This window comes from Spermophilus citellus (assembly GCF_964194105.1).
Source record: "Spermophilus citellus genome assembly, chromosome: 2".
Lineage (NCBI taxonomy): Eukaryota > Metazoa > Chordata > Mammalia > Rodentia > Sciuridae > Spermophilus > Spermophilus citellus.
The window spans coordinates 200,683,752-200,695,196 of NC_138183.1; the positions used below are offsets into that span (position 1 = coordinate 200,683,752).

At 39.3% G+C, this 11,445-nt stretch overlaps 1 pseudogene across 1 annotated transcript; it reads right to left on the minus strand.

Annotated features, from left to right (window-relative positions):
- Window positions 1-4,278: 4,278 nt before the first annotated feature.
- On the minus strand, window positions 4,279-6,774 carry LOC308641757 (FMR1-interacting protein NUFIP2-like; annotated as a pseudogene). The gene has a single exon. The product of its transcript is annotated as an FMR1-interacting protein NUFIP2-like (transcript).
- Between the last annotated feature and the right edge of the window lie 4,671 nt (window positions 6,775-11,445).

The window sequence follows — 11,445 nt, forward strand, 5'->3', positions numbered from 1 at the left end:
CAGAAAATCAACTTCAAATCATTGCCTTAAATATTGATTTGAGATTTTTTTTGGCCACAATCCCAAGAGAATGTTCCGAAATGTCTGATGTTTGTTTGGTTTTACAGATGCATGTGATTGAGTTTCTTTGTGGACGCGAAAGGGATATCGCTATGGATGAGTAGGTTGGAGAGCGCCAGTGAGGATCCCCCAGAAGATCGAACCGGGAAAACTCCTTTCTGGACCGGCGGGAGCCCCAGCAAGCAGCCATTTGAGGGGAGAGGTAAGTGAGTGTAGGCTGGGAGCGAAAGGAACTCTTGGAGGGCAGGTGGCCCTCTGAGCGGCCACGCAGGGTAGGACTTCTGCAGAGGACTGGGGAGAAGGCACACAAGGAGTCCGTGAACTGGGCAACTCTGTCTGTCCAGTGTCCTGGATTATGTACCTGCCAGGGGTGGTGATCAGCAGGATCAAGGGTCGCACTTACTAACCAACGCTGAGCCTCGGAGACATGTAGCAGATGGCAGCCCTGTGAACCTGGCCAGGGAAAACACTGGAACTTGGTACCTGCACCTCCTGAGTGGCGTTTCTGGCATCTACCAGTTCTGCAGCTTCTACCACTTTAGACTGAAGAATGACACATGGTCGGGACAGATAGCTGATTCTGACCTTTGCAAACTACCTACAGAAGGTCTCTTCTCCCTCTGGTGGTTCCGGAAACTAGTCCAGAACTTAGCTCATGTGCCTGGTGTTTAAAATGCAAGTGCAATATAAAGTCAGCCTCAAATTCTGAGAAGCAGTGGAAGTGGGATTAGGGTGGAAGTAGGGTCTGGTTCAGATTGAGACCTTTCACTTGGAAAACTTCCTTTCTGGATTTAGCTGTGTAGCAGCTCTTTGGTCTTCAGCTTCAGGGTCCACACTCCTGTTCCTTCCCCACCCATCAAGCAACACCACTCTTAGGCCCTACCCACAGAGTAGACTCAGGAGCCCAACTCTACTCTTGTTTCCAGAAAAGATTGGCAAAAATCCTGGCTTGTCTCCCTGCATCCATGTTAATGAAGTAAACACATACAGAAGAGAACAAAGGATATTTATGTGAGCATTTTGGATAGAAGGGCACTTAAAAAAAGGAAAAACCACAAACTTCCAAGGTGAAATATGAGAGGAATTTTTTTTTTACTTTGTCTTCAAGTAGAAATAATGACCTGTATAAAACAAATATTTTGAAAATATCCTGAAAGTAAAGCAACCATGTTTTATGAAACAATTTATATTCACTTTCCAAAGATTATAAAATAGAAAAAAAGGGTGTAATATATTAATTGAATGTGGTGTTGGTCTCATTTCCTTTTGTGGTCATGGGTGTGAATATGTGTTTGGATGTTGAGAACACACCAAGAGTTAAAGCTTAATGATATTTATTACTAATATAGATCTATCTTGACAGAATATTGAAGACACAGATTTTTCTGAGCTTTGGGAATACATCCCAGAACCACTCTGTAAAATCTCTGTCTAGGAGAGAAAGTGTGAGAAATCAGAATACCCTGAATGGAAATTACTGCCAGAATTGCCCTCTTCAGAACCAAGCTGCCCACAGAAATGTATTAGAATATGGTGTCATTCCAAGTATGTGGGGGAAGCTGTGCATAGAATAACCATGCACTCTTGTTGGAATATAAAATGTAGCAGCTATCCCAAAGAACTATCTGGAAATGCTCGGTAACCCTTGGGTTATGTGTTTTTCCATGTTATAGTTGTGTTCTTAGGTATCTGTCCTAGACAAATTCTCTCTGAGTTCTGTAATTGACTATTGTATTTGATGATGGCCACCAAGTGGTAATCTGACTGTCCATGGGTGGATGTACAGTGCAGTGAGGCAAACTGTCACAGTCCCATCAGAAAGTAATATGCTGGATCTGGAAGAGGCAGATGAAATGTGTATAAATGATCTTAGAAACATACAAATGAATAAAAAGTAATAAAGAATATATGTGAATCTTTTTAGTTAAATAGAATATACCCACACAAAAATTAAAATTTTATAAGATGGATAAAATACTATATAATACACATTTTAAAATAAAAGAGTTTCTTAATGGAAGAATTCCAACAAGTAGAAGAGAATATAATCGGGTATGGGTAACAATAAAAAGCACATAATTACAAAAACAGAATAGGAATTTGGGGAGGAGGACTCTTATGAAAATGTTGCAGTCACTCAGTTTGTTTGCCCTTGGGCCTGAAAATCACATAGAGTGAGTCCCCTTCTTGATTAAGGTAATCTACTGGTAACAAAATTAGAAAAAACTTGAAGCACTATCTGGGACACTCAGTTCACAATCAAATTATGCATTCATTAATTTTCTTACCTGGCTTGTACCCTTGAGCACCTAGCTTTTCAGCTCCAGCATGAACTACATTTGTGATTTTACCATCATCTGACCTTAATTGTAGTCTAACCTGGGTCTCATCTCAACCAGGCAATGTTCTCTGAGGTGACAACAGAATGACAATGATTGGTGTACTTGTCAGGACATGCCTAACACACACAGGCTTTCTGTACTCAATGGAAATGGAACTTCCTATACTCAGGAACTGGATCCCTCCCTCCAAACACCTTCCCTCTCCCATGCATCCATGGAAACACAAGCTGATCAGACCATGCCTTCCAGGAAGATATAAATTTCACATTGATCCTATCAGGTTTCAGGGAATTTTCAAAACAAATAAGCATCAATTCTTCAGATGAGTATTTGAGTTTTGTTTTCTGGCATCCTGTACCATGCAACGCAGTTTACATGTGCACTGTCTGTATCTGAGTGAATCATTTGCCTTTTTCCCAGACCAGTGACATCGCTTAGCCTGATCAGAAATCTGAAGCTTTGGAACTCCACCCATCAAACTGGGAAGAGCTCCCTTAGTATCAGGCATGTCCAGAGCCCCCTATTCCGTGGAGGCTGAGCCAAGCACACACCTGGGCCCTAGCACTGGATGAGTTCACTGGATGAAGTCAGCAGTATTGCCAATTCCCTCAATTCTCTTTTTGGCTTTTAGTTTTTCAGCATAATATTTACGAAATTAAATTTTAAATGTTGTCAGCTGACACACAATAAACCTATAAATAAACATATTTATGAACTACAATGTGATATTTCTATAATACAGTTTTTGAGCCTGTGCCTGTCTCATCCTTAGGAGCTTATCTTGAGAAGTTTTGTTCCACCACCCAGGTGTGGAGAGTCCATTCTCTCCACTGAATTCTACAACCTGCCACTATTGGTGCCTGAACCACAGCTTACAATCACCTGCCTCTTCTGATATCCACAGTTTGTTTCTTTCCTTCCTTCCTTCATCCCTCTCTCCCTCCTTTCTTTCACTTTTCATTTTTACTTTCTCCTCTTTCCCTCTTAATTTTTGTTATGACTCTCTTTCCTCTTTATTCCCTTATTTCTCATGATTATCCTTTTCATTGTCTCTTCCCCCCAACACAGCTCATATAAAAGCCCGGTTCTGATAGAGTCATCATGAACATTAGGTTACTTTGCATTTAACCAGCCACCATGGGATATGAGAGTTGGCTGTGTCTCTTGACTTTAACTTGATTTTCTCTCACAAACATAAGCCCTTCAAAAGCAGGAAGCAGCTCTTCAAGTCTCTCTATATGCTGCATCCATCACAGAATTTCACTCATGGCAGATTACCACTCATGCTCCTTAAATATTTGGATTAAACTGACTTGGTTCCATTGAAGACAAACATGTGGTCAAGAAAAGCTCTGCTTTCATGCACTCCTTTTTTTTTTTAACAGTTGAAAAGCAGAATATATTTTTGCTCCCAGTTATACAATTACATTAAAATATGGGCAAAGGATTCCCCCCATATCTAAGCCAATTGCTTGTTCTGCAACTTTTCTTTAAATGACACTCATGGATTCTTCAGTTGTTAAAAGTTCAACATATAACCAAAACAAGTTAACTATGTACCCACCAACTACTCCAGAATTGTAGAACTTCAATGTCCTCCCCTATCCCCACCCCACAAAAAAACAAAAGGAAAGAACAAAAAGATTTCCCCAATACCCCACAGAGGCTGCTTAAACTCCTGGCAAGACATGCAAATCATATTTGCTAAAAAAAAAAAAAAAAATACACCCCTGCAAACTTCAAGGCATTTATCCAGCATTCTCACAGGGCTTAAAGTAAAACCAAAAGATCAAGGGAGGAGTAGGGGAAAATGTTGACTCATTCTGGGTTCCCCATGATTAGTGTATCACTTTAGTCACAGAACAAGATACAGAGATCTTTTAAGTGGATTTGCCTTTCCAGTGGGTCATTTGTTGCCCAAGTTGATGACAGCAGGAACTTTAGAACCATGCTTGTAAGTCTGTATTCATTAATCACTTGCATTCACACTTAAACAAAAACTTACAAATGAAAAGAAAAAAAAAAGAGAGGAAACAAAACAAAACAAAACAACAACAAACTATTCAGTACCGGAGATTAAATAACCATGTGTAGTCTCTTGAAATAAATTTGATTCCTTAAGAAGTCTAATTACTTTCAGTTGCCTTTTTAAAAATAACTATATATATATATATATATATATATATATATATATTTGTATATATTATCCTATGATTCTACTTATGGTTCCTCTGCTGCGTTGAAGATCTAGGAGTATAAAAGCCTTGTGTCCCCCATGAAGAGTGGCTCTAATGCTGCAGAAAGGTTACAAACAGGCAGTCTGGTCCTTCATTGATCTGGACTATCCATGGCTTCATTGTAAGTGATTATCCTTTTGGGATCTTGCTTCTGCAAATTCCAAATAGATTCCATTTCTTTAGTGTGATATACAATAGCAGCCCTCAGGTCAAAAGAACCCCAGCTATCATTCCTTTCTAGGCCTCTCTGGTATCTCTGTTCTTTGGCGGAGCCTAACAAAGTGTTCATAGGAGAGGCCAGAGGATTTAGATTTTCTATCTCATAGTCCTTTGAGAGAAACACTAAAGCACCTTGACTACTGGTGTCTGCTTTCTGCAGGTCACCTATATGACTGGGTTCCAAGGATAAGGCTCCACTCTCACTAACAGTCCCAGGTTTTAGAATGCTACCCAGAACTTGAGAACTAGTCCGTTTTTCCAGCTCATAAGCCTTGGGAAACACAGGATGCTCCGTTCCTGAGGATTATTTCAGCACCCTGTGAAACCAAAGTGGCAGGATATTCTCCTTGAAATGTCACCTCCATCACTTTATGATCTGATGACTTCCCAATAACAGTCTCAGGGCCAGCATTGGGCTCATTTATAAATGATAAACCCCACTGATTCTGGAAGATATCCCCCAGGTTTTGCTGATCTGAGAGGGCAGATCCACTTGTGCTGTGCTCAACAGCACAGTTTGCATATTTGAAGGATAGATAAAAAGGCTAGACTTAATTTGTTCAACAGCTGCTGAAGTTAAACTCATGTCTTGGAGTACTGAATCTGTTCCAGAAGAGACGGGTGTTAGAGTATTAGCAGCAGTAGTTAGCAGTGTCTGGTCCCCTGAAGGATACACACTTCCATCAGTCCCTGCTAAAACAGGCCCATTGGAAAAGTTGGCTGAAGTAACAGATTTCAGTGCTGACATAGGGACCTGGGATAACTGACTTGAAGACTGGGTCTGAGTTTCACCAGTAGATGACGAAGAAGATGAAGATGAAGATGGAATTCTGTATAGTTTTGTTGAGGTTTTCCTTAACTTTGCTTGCATAACTTATTTTAGGAACTATTTTAGCACTGCTATTGTCCACTGGAAAAACTGGGGGTGGTTTAAATAGGGTCCATGAGTCCTCTTTGGAGGCAACAGCTGAGGCATGCTTTCCTTTGGGCCGATCATCAAACTTTTTGCTGCTCACACCAGGTTTAATATCTGAACTTTTACGAAGCATATCACCCATGGCAGGTTTTCCTCAAGTTGTTCCTCCAGGCCCAGTCTCATATTTCCAAATGGGCTTTGAACTATCTACTCGATTTCCCTTTTGTTCACTATAGTCAGGCTTTAAAGTTTCAAGTCCCTGTTTTAAAGTTGGGACGCTAGTCTCTTGTTGCATTATTTTGTCCTGCACTAAATTAAGGTTTTCACAACCCTTGGCACTATTGCGCCTAGCTTTCCTTTTTTTAGGAGTGGTATATCCACTGTCAGATCCACTACTATCATTATCTGCTCCTTTGCCCATATAACCATTAGTAATGTAGCCTGAAATATTTGTTACGACACCATTTGGAATTGCTACAGTATCGGTCTTATCTACAGACTGGTTTTCTCCAGATTTATTTTCGTAAGACTTCCCATTCTTTTTGTCCATACTGTTTTTCTGAATGAAATTCTTGGTTTTAATTCCTGCTTTCCCAAAGGTGCTGGCCTTTACAGTCTGCTTCAGGCTAGTGTCTACAACTTGCTGGTTTCCATTGAGGACCCTGGAAATAGGGTTGGTAGCTTCATCAGAACCCAGGCTCTTTAAAGATATTTCTCTTTCTCCAGCATTACCATTTATTTCACCATAGCCTGTTTTCTTCTTCGGCGTTTCCTGGTGCTGCTGGAGGGTGTGTTTCTGCTCATGTTTCAGTGGCTTTGCCTGGGCCTTGGGGCTGCCCTCGGCTCCATGCTGCAGGTATTGGTGAGGCTGCTGGTGATGATGGTGGTGGTGATGGTTGTGGTTGTGGTTGTAGAAATAATAATGGTGGTGGTGGTGTGGCTGCTGCTGCTGCTGCTGAGGATGATGGTGCAGATGGTGGTCATGCACTCCTATAATCATAATTTAACAACTAATTTTCTGCTTTGAGCTGTCTACTTATCACTGATGGATGAACTGAATCATGATACTACCTATGAAAGGTTTTGTTTTCAGTTCACAGATGGAAACATGAAGATTACAGATGTTAGATCACCTGCTGAGTGTCACATCTATAAATTTATAGGAATGGAACTTAAACTTGTGAAATTCAGGACCCTTGGCATTGGTCCCTCCCTATCAGAGGTATTCACCACAATTTTTAAAAGTTCTCTAATGTAGTTATTCATTAAAAACAGAAAATAAAAACAAAATAAAATTTGGAGTCAACAATTTGTAATTCAACAATTATACCTGAACCCACCACATCTGAACACTCCATTCCACTCTCTCTGTGTGCCTCTCTCTCCTTGGAGACCAGGACACTCACAAGCAGGGAGTAGGAATGTATTACACAAATGGCCAAGTTCTCAAGACTCAAGCAGAATTGCCCTGAGAATCAAGGGACAGAAACCTATAAAAGTTATGGAACCAGCGTTTTCCTCTCCTGATGGGTTGAGGCACTGTTGGTCACTCCCCATGATCTGGCCACTTTTAAGTAGCTGAAGACAGTAGCCCCGATCTTGAGAGTAGTAAAAATGCAACCATATGTGTCTTCATGCTTAGGCGTGCCTTCCTGCAGCCCCATGGGTCGAGCTAGGCTCACCTCTTCCTTTGTGATATTAACCCCTTGCCATGTTTGGGATAGAATGTTCCATGGAAACACCCTTTGTGTCCCCTTCTCTTACTCTTCCCTTGGATGTGGCCTTCCTATATGTCAGTCAACCTGCTGATAGCAGACATCATGAAGCTAGACTCAGCCCCTTGAAACCTGACCCCTTGCCTTATTTGAATGACTTCTCCTCAAAGAAAGGGGTCAGCATGTGCTTGCTCTCTTTCTGTAGACCCTTAAGGTCAGAGGAGCCATCACAGCAACCCCAAAGAAAAAGATATTTTTATCTCTTATGTGGTTATTTCACGCAGCCCAGTTCTCCTGGAGTGACCCTGAGTGTTTTTGACGTGTTCAATGTGACAGTTATGAAGCATTTATTAGTCACTTTGGGGTGGTAGTAGGGAGTTCTGGAGATTTGCTTACTCAACAAAATACATCCCCAGCATTTTCAAATTCCCACAGATAAATAAATACACAATACTAAATGCTTCTATAGTAGGAAAGATAATCATGGCCTCACTAATGTTAGACACAAACAAAAGAAATACACATTTAAATGGCATATTAGAAAGTGTTAAAAACCTTCAGTACATGGTCCAGGGATATAGGTCAGTGGTGGAGCACTTGCCTAGCATGCATGAGTCTCTGGATTTGCTTCCTGCTAAATAAAAAGAGAAGAAATTTTTATTATAACCCATGTTGTTAAAATGTTGGCAAAGGTCTGGGGTTGTGGCTCAATGTCAGAGGGCTTGCCTTGCACATGTGAAGCACAGGGTTCGATCCTCAGCATCACATAAAAACTAACAAAGATATTGTGTCCATGTATAACTAAGAAAATTTTTTTACAAGTGTTGGCAGAAAGAACTTCCTCAATACTGTTGTTTGAATGAATTTGGTAGCACTCTTCAACATGAAATATAGCCTTGTGTTCTAACAGTTTTAAATATACTATTTTGATACAGAAATTCCACTTTTAGGAATATATTCCACAGATTCATTCACAGAAACAAGAAACTCTATTAAGGAAAAAATATTGTTCTTTCATAGTACAATATAAAAACAATCCACATGGTTAGAAACAAGACTACCCTTAGAATCCTAAAGGGAATAGATTGTATAGAGATTCTAGGACATATTAAATGCCTTATAATTCCAAGAGATAGAAAGCATTAAGTATTTTTACATATATGTAAATGTTTATAGTAATGAAAATGTGGCTCCCTGTTGACATGGAATCATGTAGATTTTAAATCACTAAACAAAGATAATGATGCTACACAATTTTGTGGATTTGTAGGACCTTTAATCAGAAAAATATTTGATAAAATCAATTCTCTATTAATCTCATATCTTCCACTTTCATTCCTTTTTCTGTCTTCCTGGAAATTATTCTAGTGAAATGAAATTTAAGTAATGACTTTTTAAAATATATTTTTAAAAATATTTTATTTACATTTTAGTTTTCGGCAGACACAACATCTTTGTTTGTATGTGGTGCTGAGGATCGAACCCGGGCTGCACCCATGCCAGGGGGGCGCGCTACCACTTGAGCCACATCCCCAGCCCCAACTTTTTTAGCAAGATATTTGTAGAGTCACAAAACTACAAAAATATAGTGAGATTTCAGTTTGCAAAATGGATGCAAATGATATCACTAATAATTCAAAAAAGAAATGTATTAAATTATGAAATTGATGCAAAAGATACTGAAGATTATTAAAAGATAAACTTTTAAATATAAAGATTAGTTAAGACAAGTAAAGGTGTCAGAGTACAGTTAATTGGAGGTCAAGTTGAGAGATACCTCCATCTCTTCCTGGTGCATTTCCTAGCTCAAATCAAAGCCCAGGGCCTCTCCCTGTGCTACTTGTCAAAGGCTAAACCTTCCTGAGGTTGGGAAATTGCAAAAGAACCTTTGGCCCTCTGCCCCTTGAAGGGATCCACCACGACTCTTGGCCCCAGGCACACTTGTAGCTTCACGGACTCATTCCTGTACTGAAAACCCAACTAATACATTAAATTGAAAATCATATTCTTTTCACAATAGTTTAAGACAATATGTTAATATTATATATCAGATGTTATATTAGGCATGAAAGTCAATTTTTCCCTCCTGTTTTAAAGAAATTAAAATAATTTTTAGGCCCCTTGTGTATTATAAGGCCCTAGGTGCTTTGCCTAGTGGGTGGGTGAGCCCTGAGTGGTATCCTACTAATTTCCATTAGCAGCAGCTGGGGCTCTATCTCTAGAGGGGCTAAATTATGAACCCCTCCAAAGCAGAATTCAGCCTGGGTAGTTAAAATGCAACTTTGTAAAGAAGTCTAAAAATTTGTGTACATTCTTAGATTCCCAATGATAAAAACTACCCCTCCTTGGATCATTGTGATAGTAAAAACTACACTGTGGCTTCTTTGTGTCAAACATGTCCCAAAGAGATTTCTTCATGAATCAGTTTCAATTCAAGATCATGAGACTCTTGATTGTATTTCAGGAAAACAATACCATGTAGGAAATTAATGTGAACATAATCTCTGAGGAGAGTCATGCTCTAAAATTAAAAAAAAAAAAAAAAGGGCAAAATTGTTCAGGCATGTTCACACATGCTTGTAATCCCAGCGGCTCCAAAAGCTGAGACAGGAGGATCGTGAGTTCAAAGCCAGCGTCAGCAATGGTGAGGCACTAAGCAACTCAGTGAGACCCTGTCTCTAAATAAAATACAAAATAGAGCTGGAGACATAACTCAGTGGCCAAGTGCCCATAGTTTAATCTTCAGTACTGGGGGGAAAAAAAGGCACAATTCATCTCAATGTAAGATTTAAAATAGAATTAGTCATTGTGAAAGTCAACCATCTTTATGTACTACCTCTGTGCATTTGCTCATAATTAATTCCTAAAATGTCTGTAGTCCCAGCTACTCAGGAAGCTGAGGTAAGAGGATCACAAGTTCCAGGATAGCCTCAGTAATTTAATGAAGCCACAAGCAACTTAGTGAGACTCTCTCTTAAAATATAAAACCAGCAATGAATGTAGCTCAGTGCTCATGAGCCCCAGGTTCAATCCCAAGTACCAAGAAGAAAAAAAAAAAAGACAGTTTTAAATGTCAGTTTTACTTTTCTTTCTTTTTTTAAATTTTTCTATCATTTTATTTTGCCAGCATTACTTTTTTCCATGTGCTATGCTATGTATTCCTTCCCATAATTTCAATAATGAAAGCATAAATTGTATAAAGACTTTTGGAGAATTCTACTTTTGTTTTATGCTAATTTAACCAAAGGAAAGTACATTATGACAATGCTAGTTATTTTGATAGGCATTGTATATATGTATAAAAACAATGAAACTTCCTCAAAAAATGAAAAGATATCTTTTTATACAACTACTTTTGTAAAATGTACAATTTCTCAAGGTCTGGAGTCTTCCAGCAGTGGCATATGTGGTGATGACTTGTTGTGGGTTTTTTCCCTTTGGTGGTGCTGGTGATTGAACCAAGGGCCTCACACATGGTCAACAAGGCCTCTACCACTCAGCTACATCTCCATTTTTTTGTTTGTTTGTTTGTTTGTTTGTTTTGAGAAAGGGAATCACTAATTTACCATGACTGTCCTTGAACTTGTTTTCCTCCTCTCTCAGATGCCAAGTCTCCAGGATTACAGGCCTGGGCCACTGCACCTAGCCTTCTGCCTTTCTTTATTGTGGAGACTTATCCTCTAGTTGTCCCCAAGATTCAAGAAAATCAATAAGGAGAGAGAGAGAAAGAAAAGCTGATTTAGACTTAAGGTCTTTAGAGTTAAAGGTCATCATATAGGAATGTTCATCATATGTCCAGATTATGCCCCATATATGTATTTTTGGATAATGAGCATTAAAAATGAATATGTGAATTTCGAAAGTGCATTATTCCTGAAGTTTCCATTGAATTCCATATCCACTCACTTCCTTCTACTAAAACCCTTTTACTAGAAGCCCCATTTAGTGGCAGATGG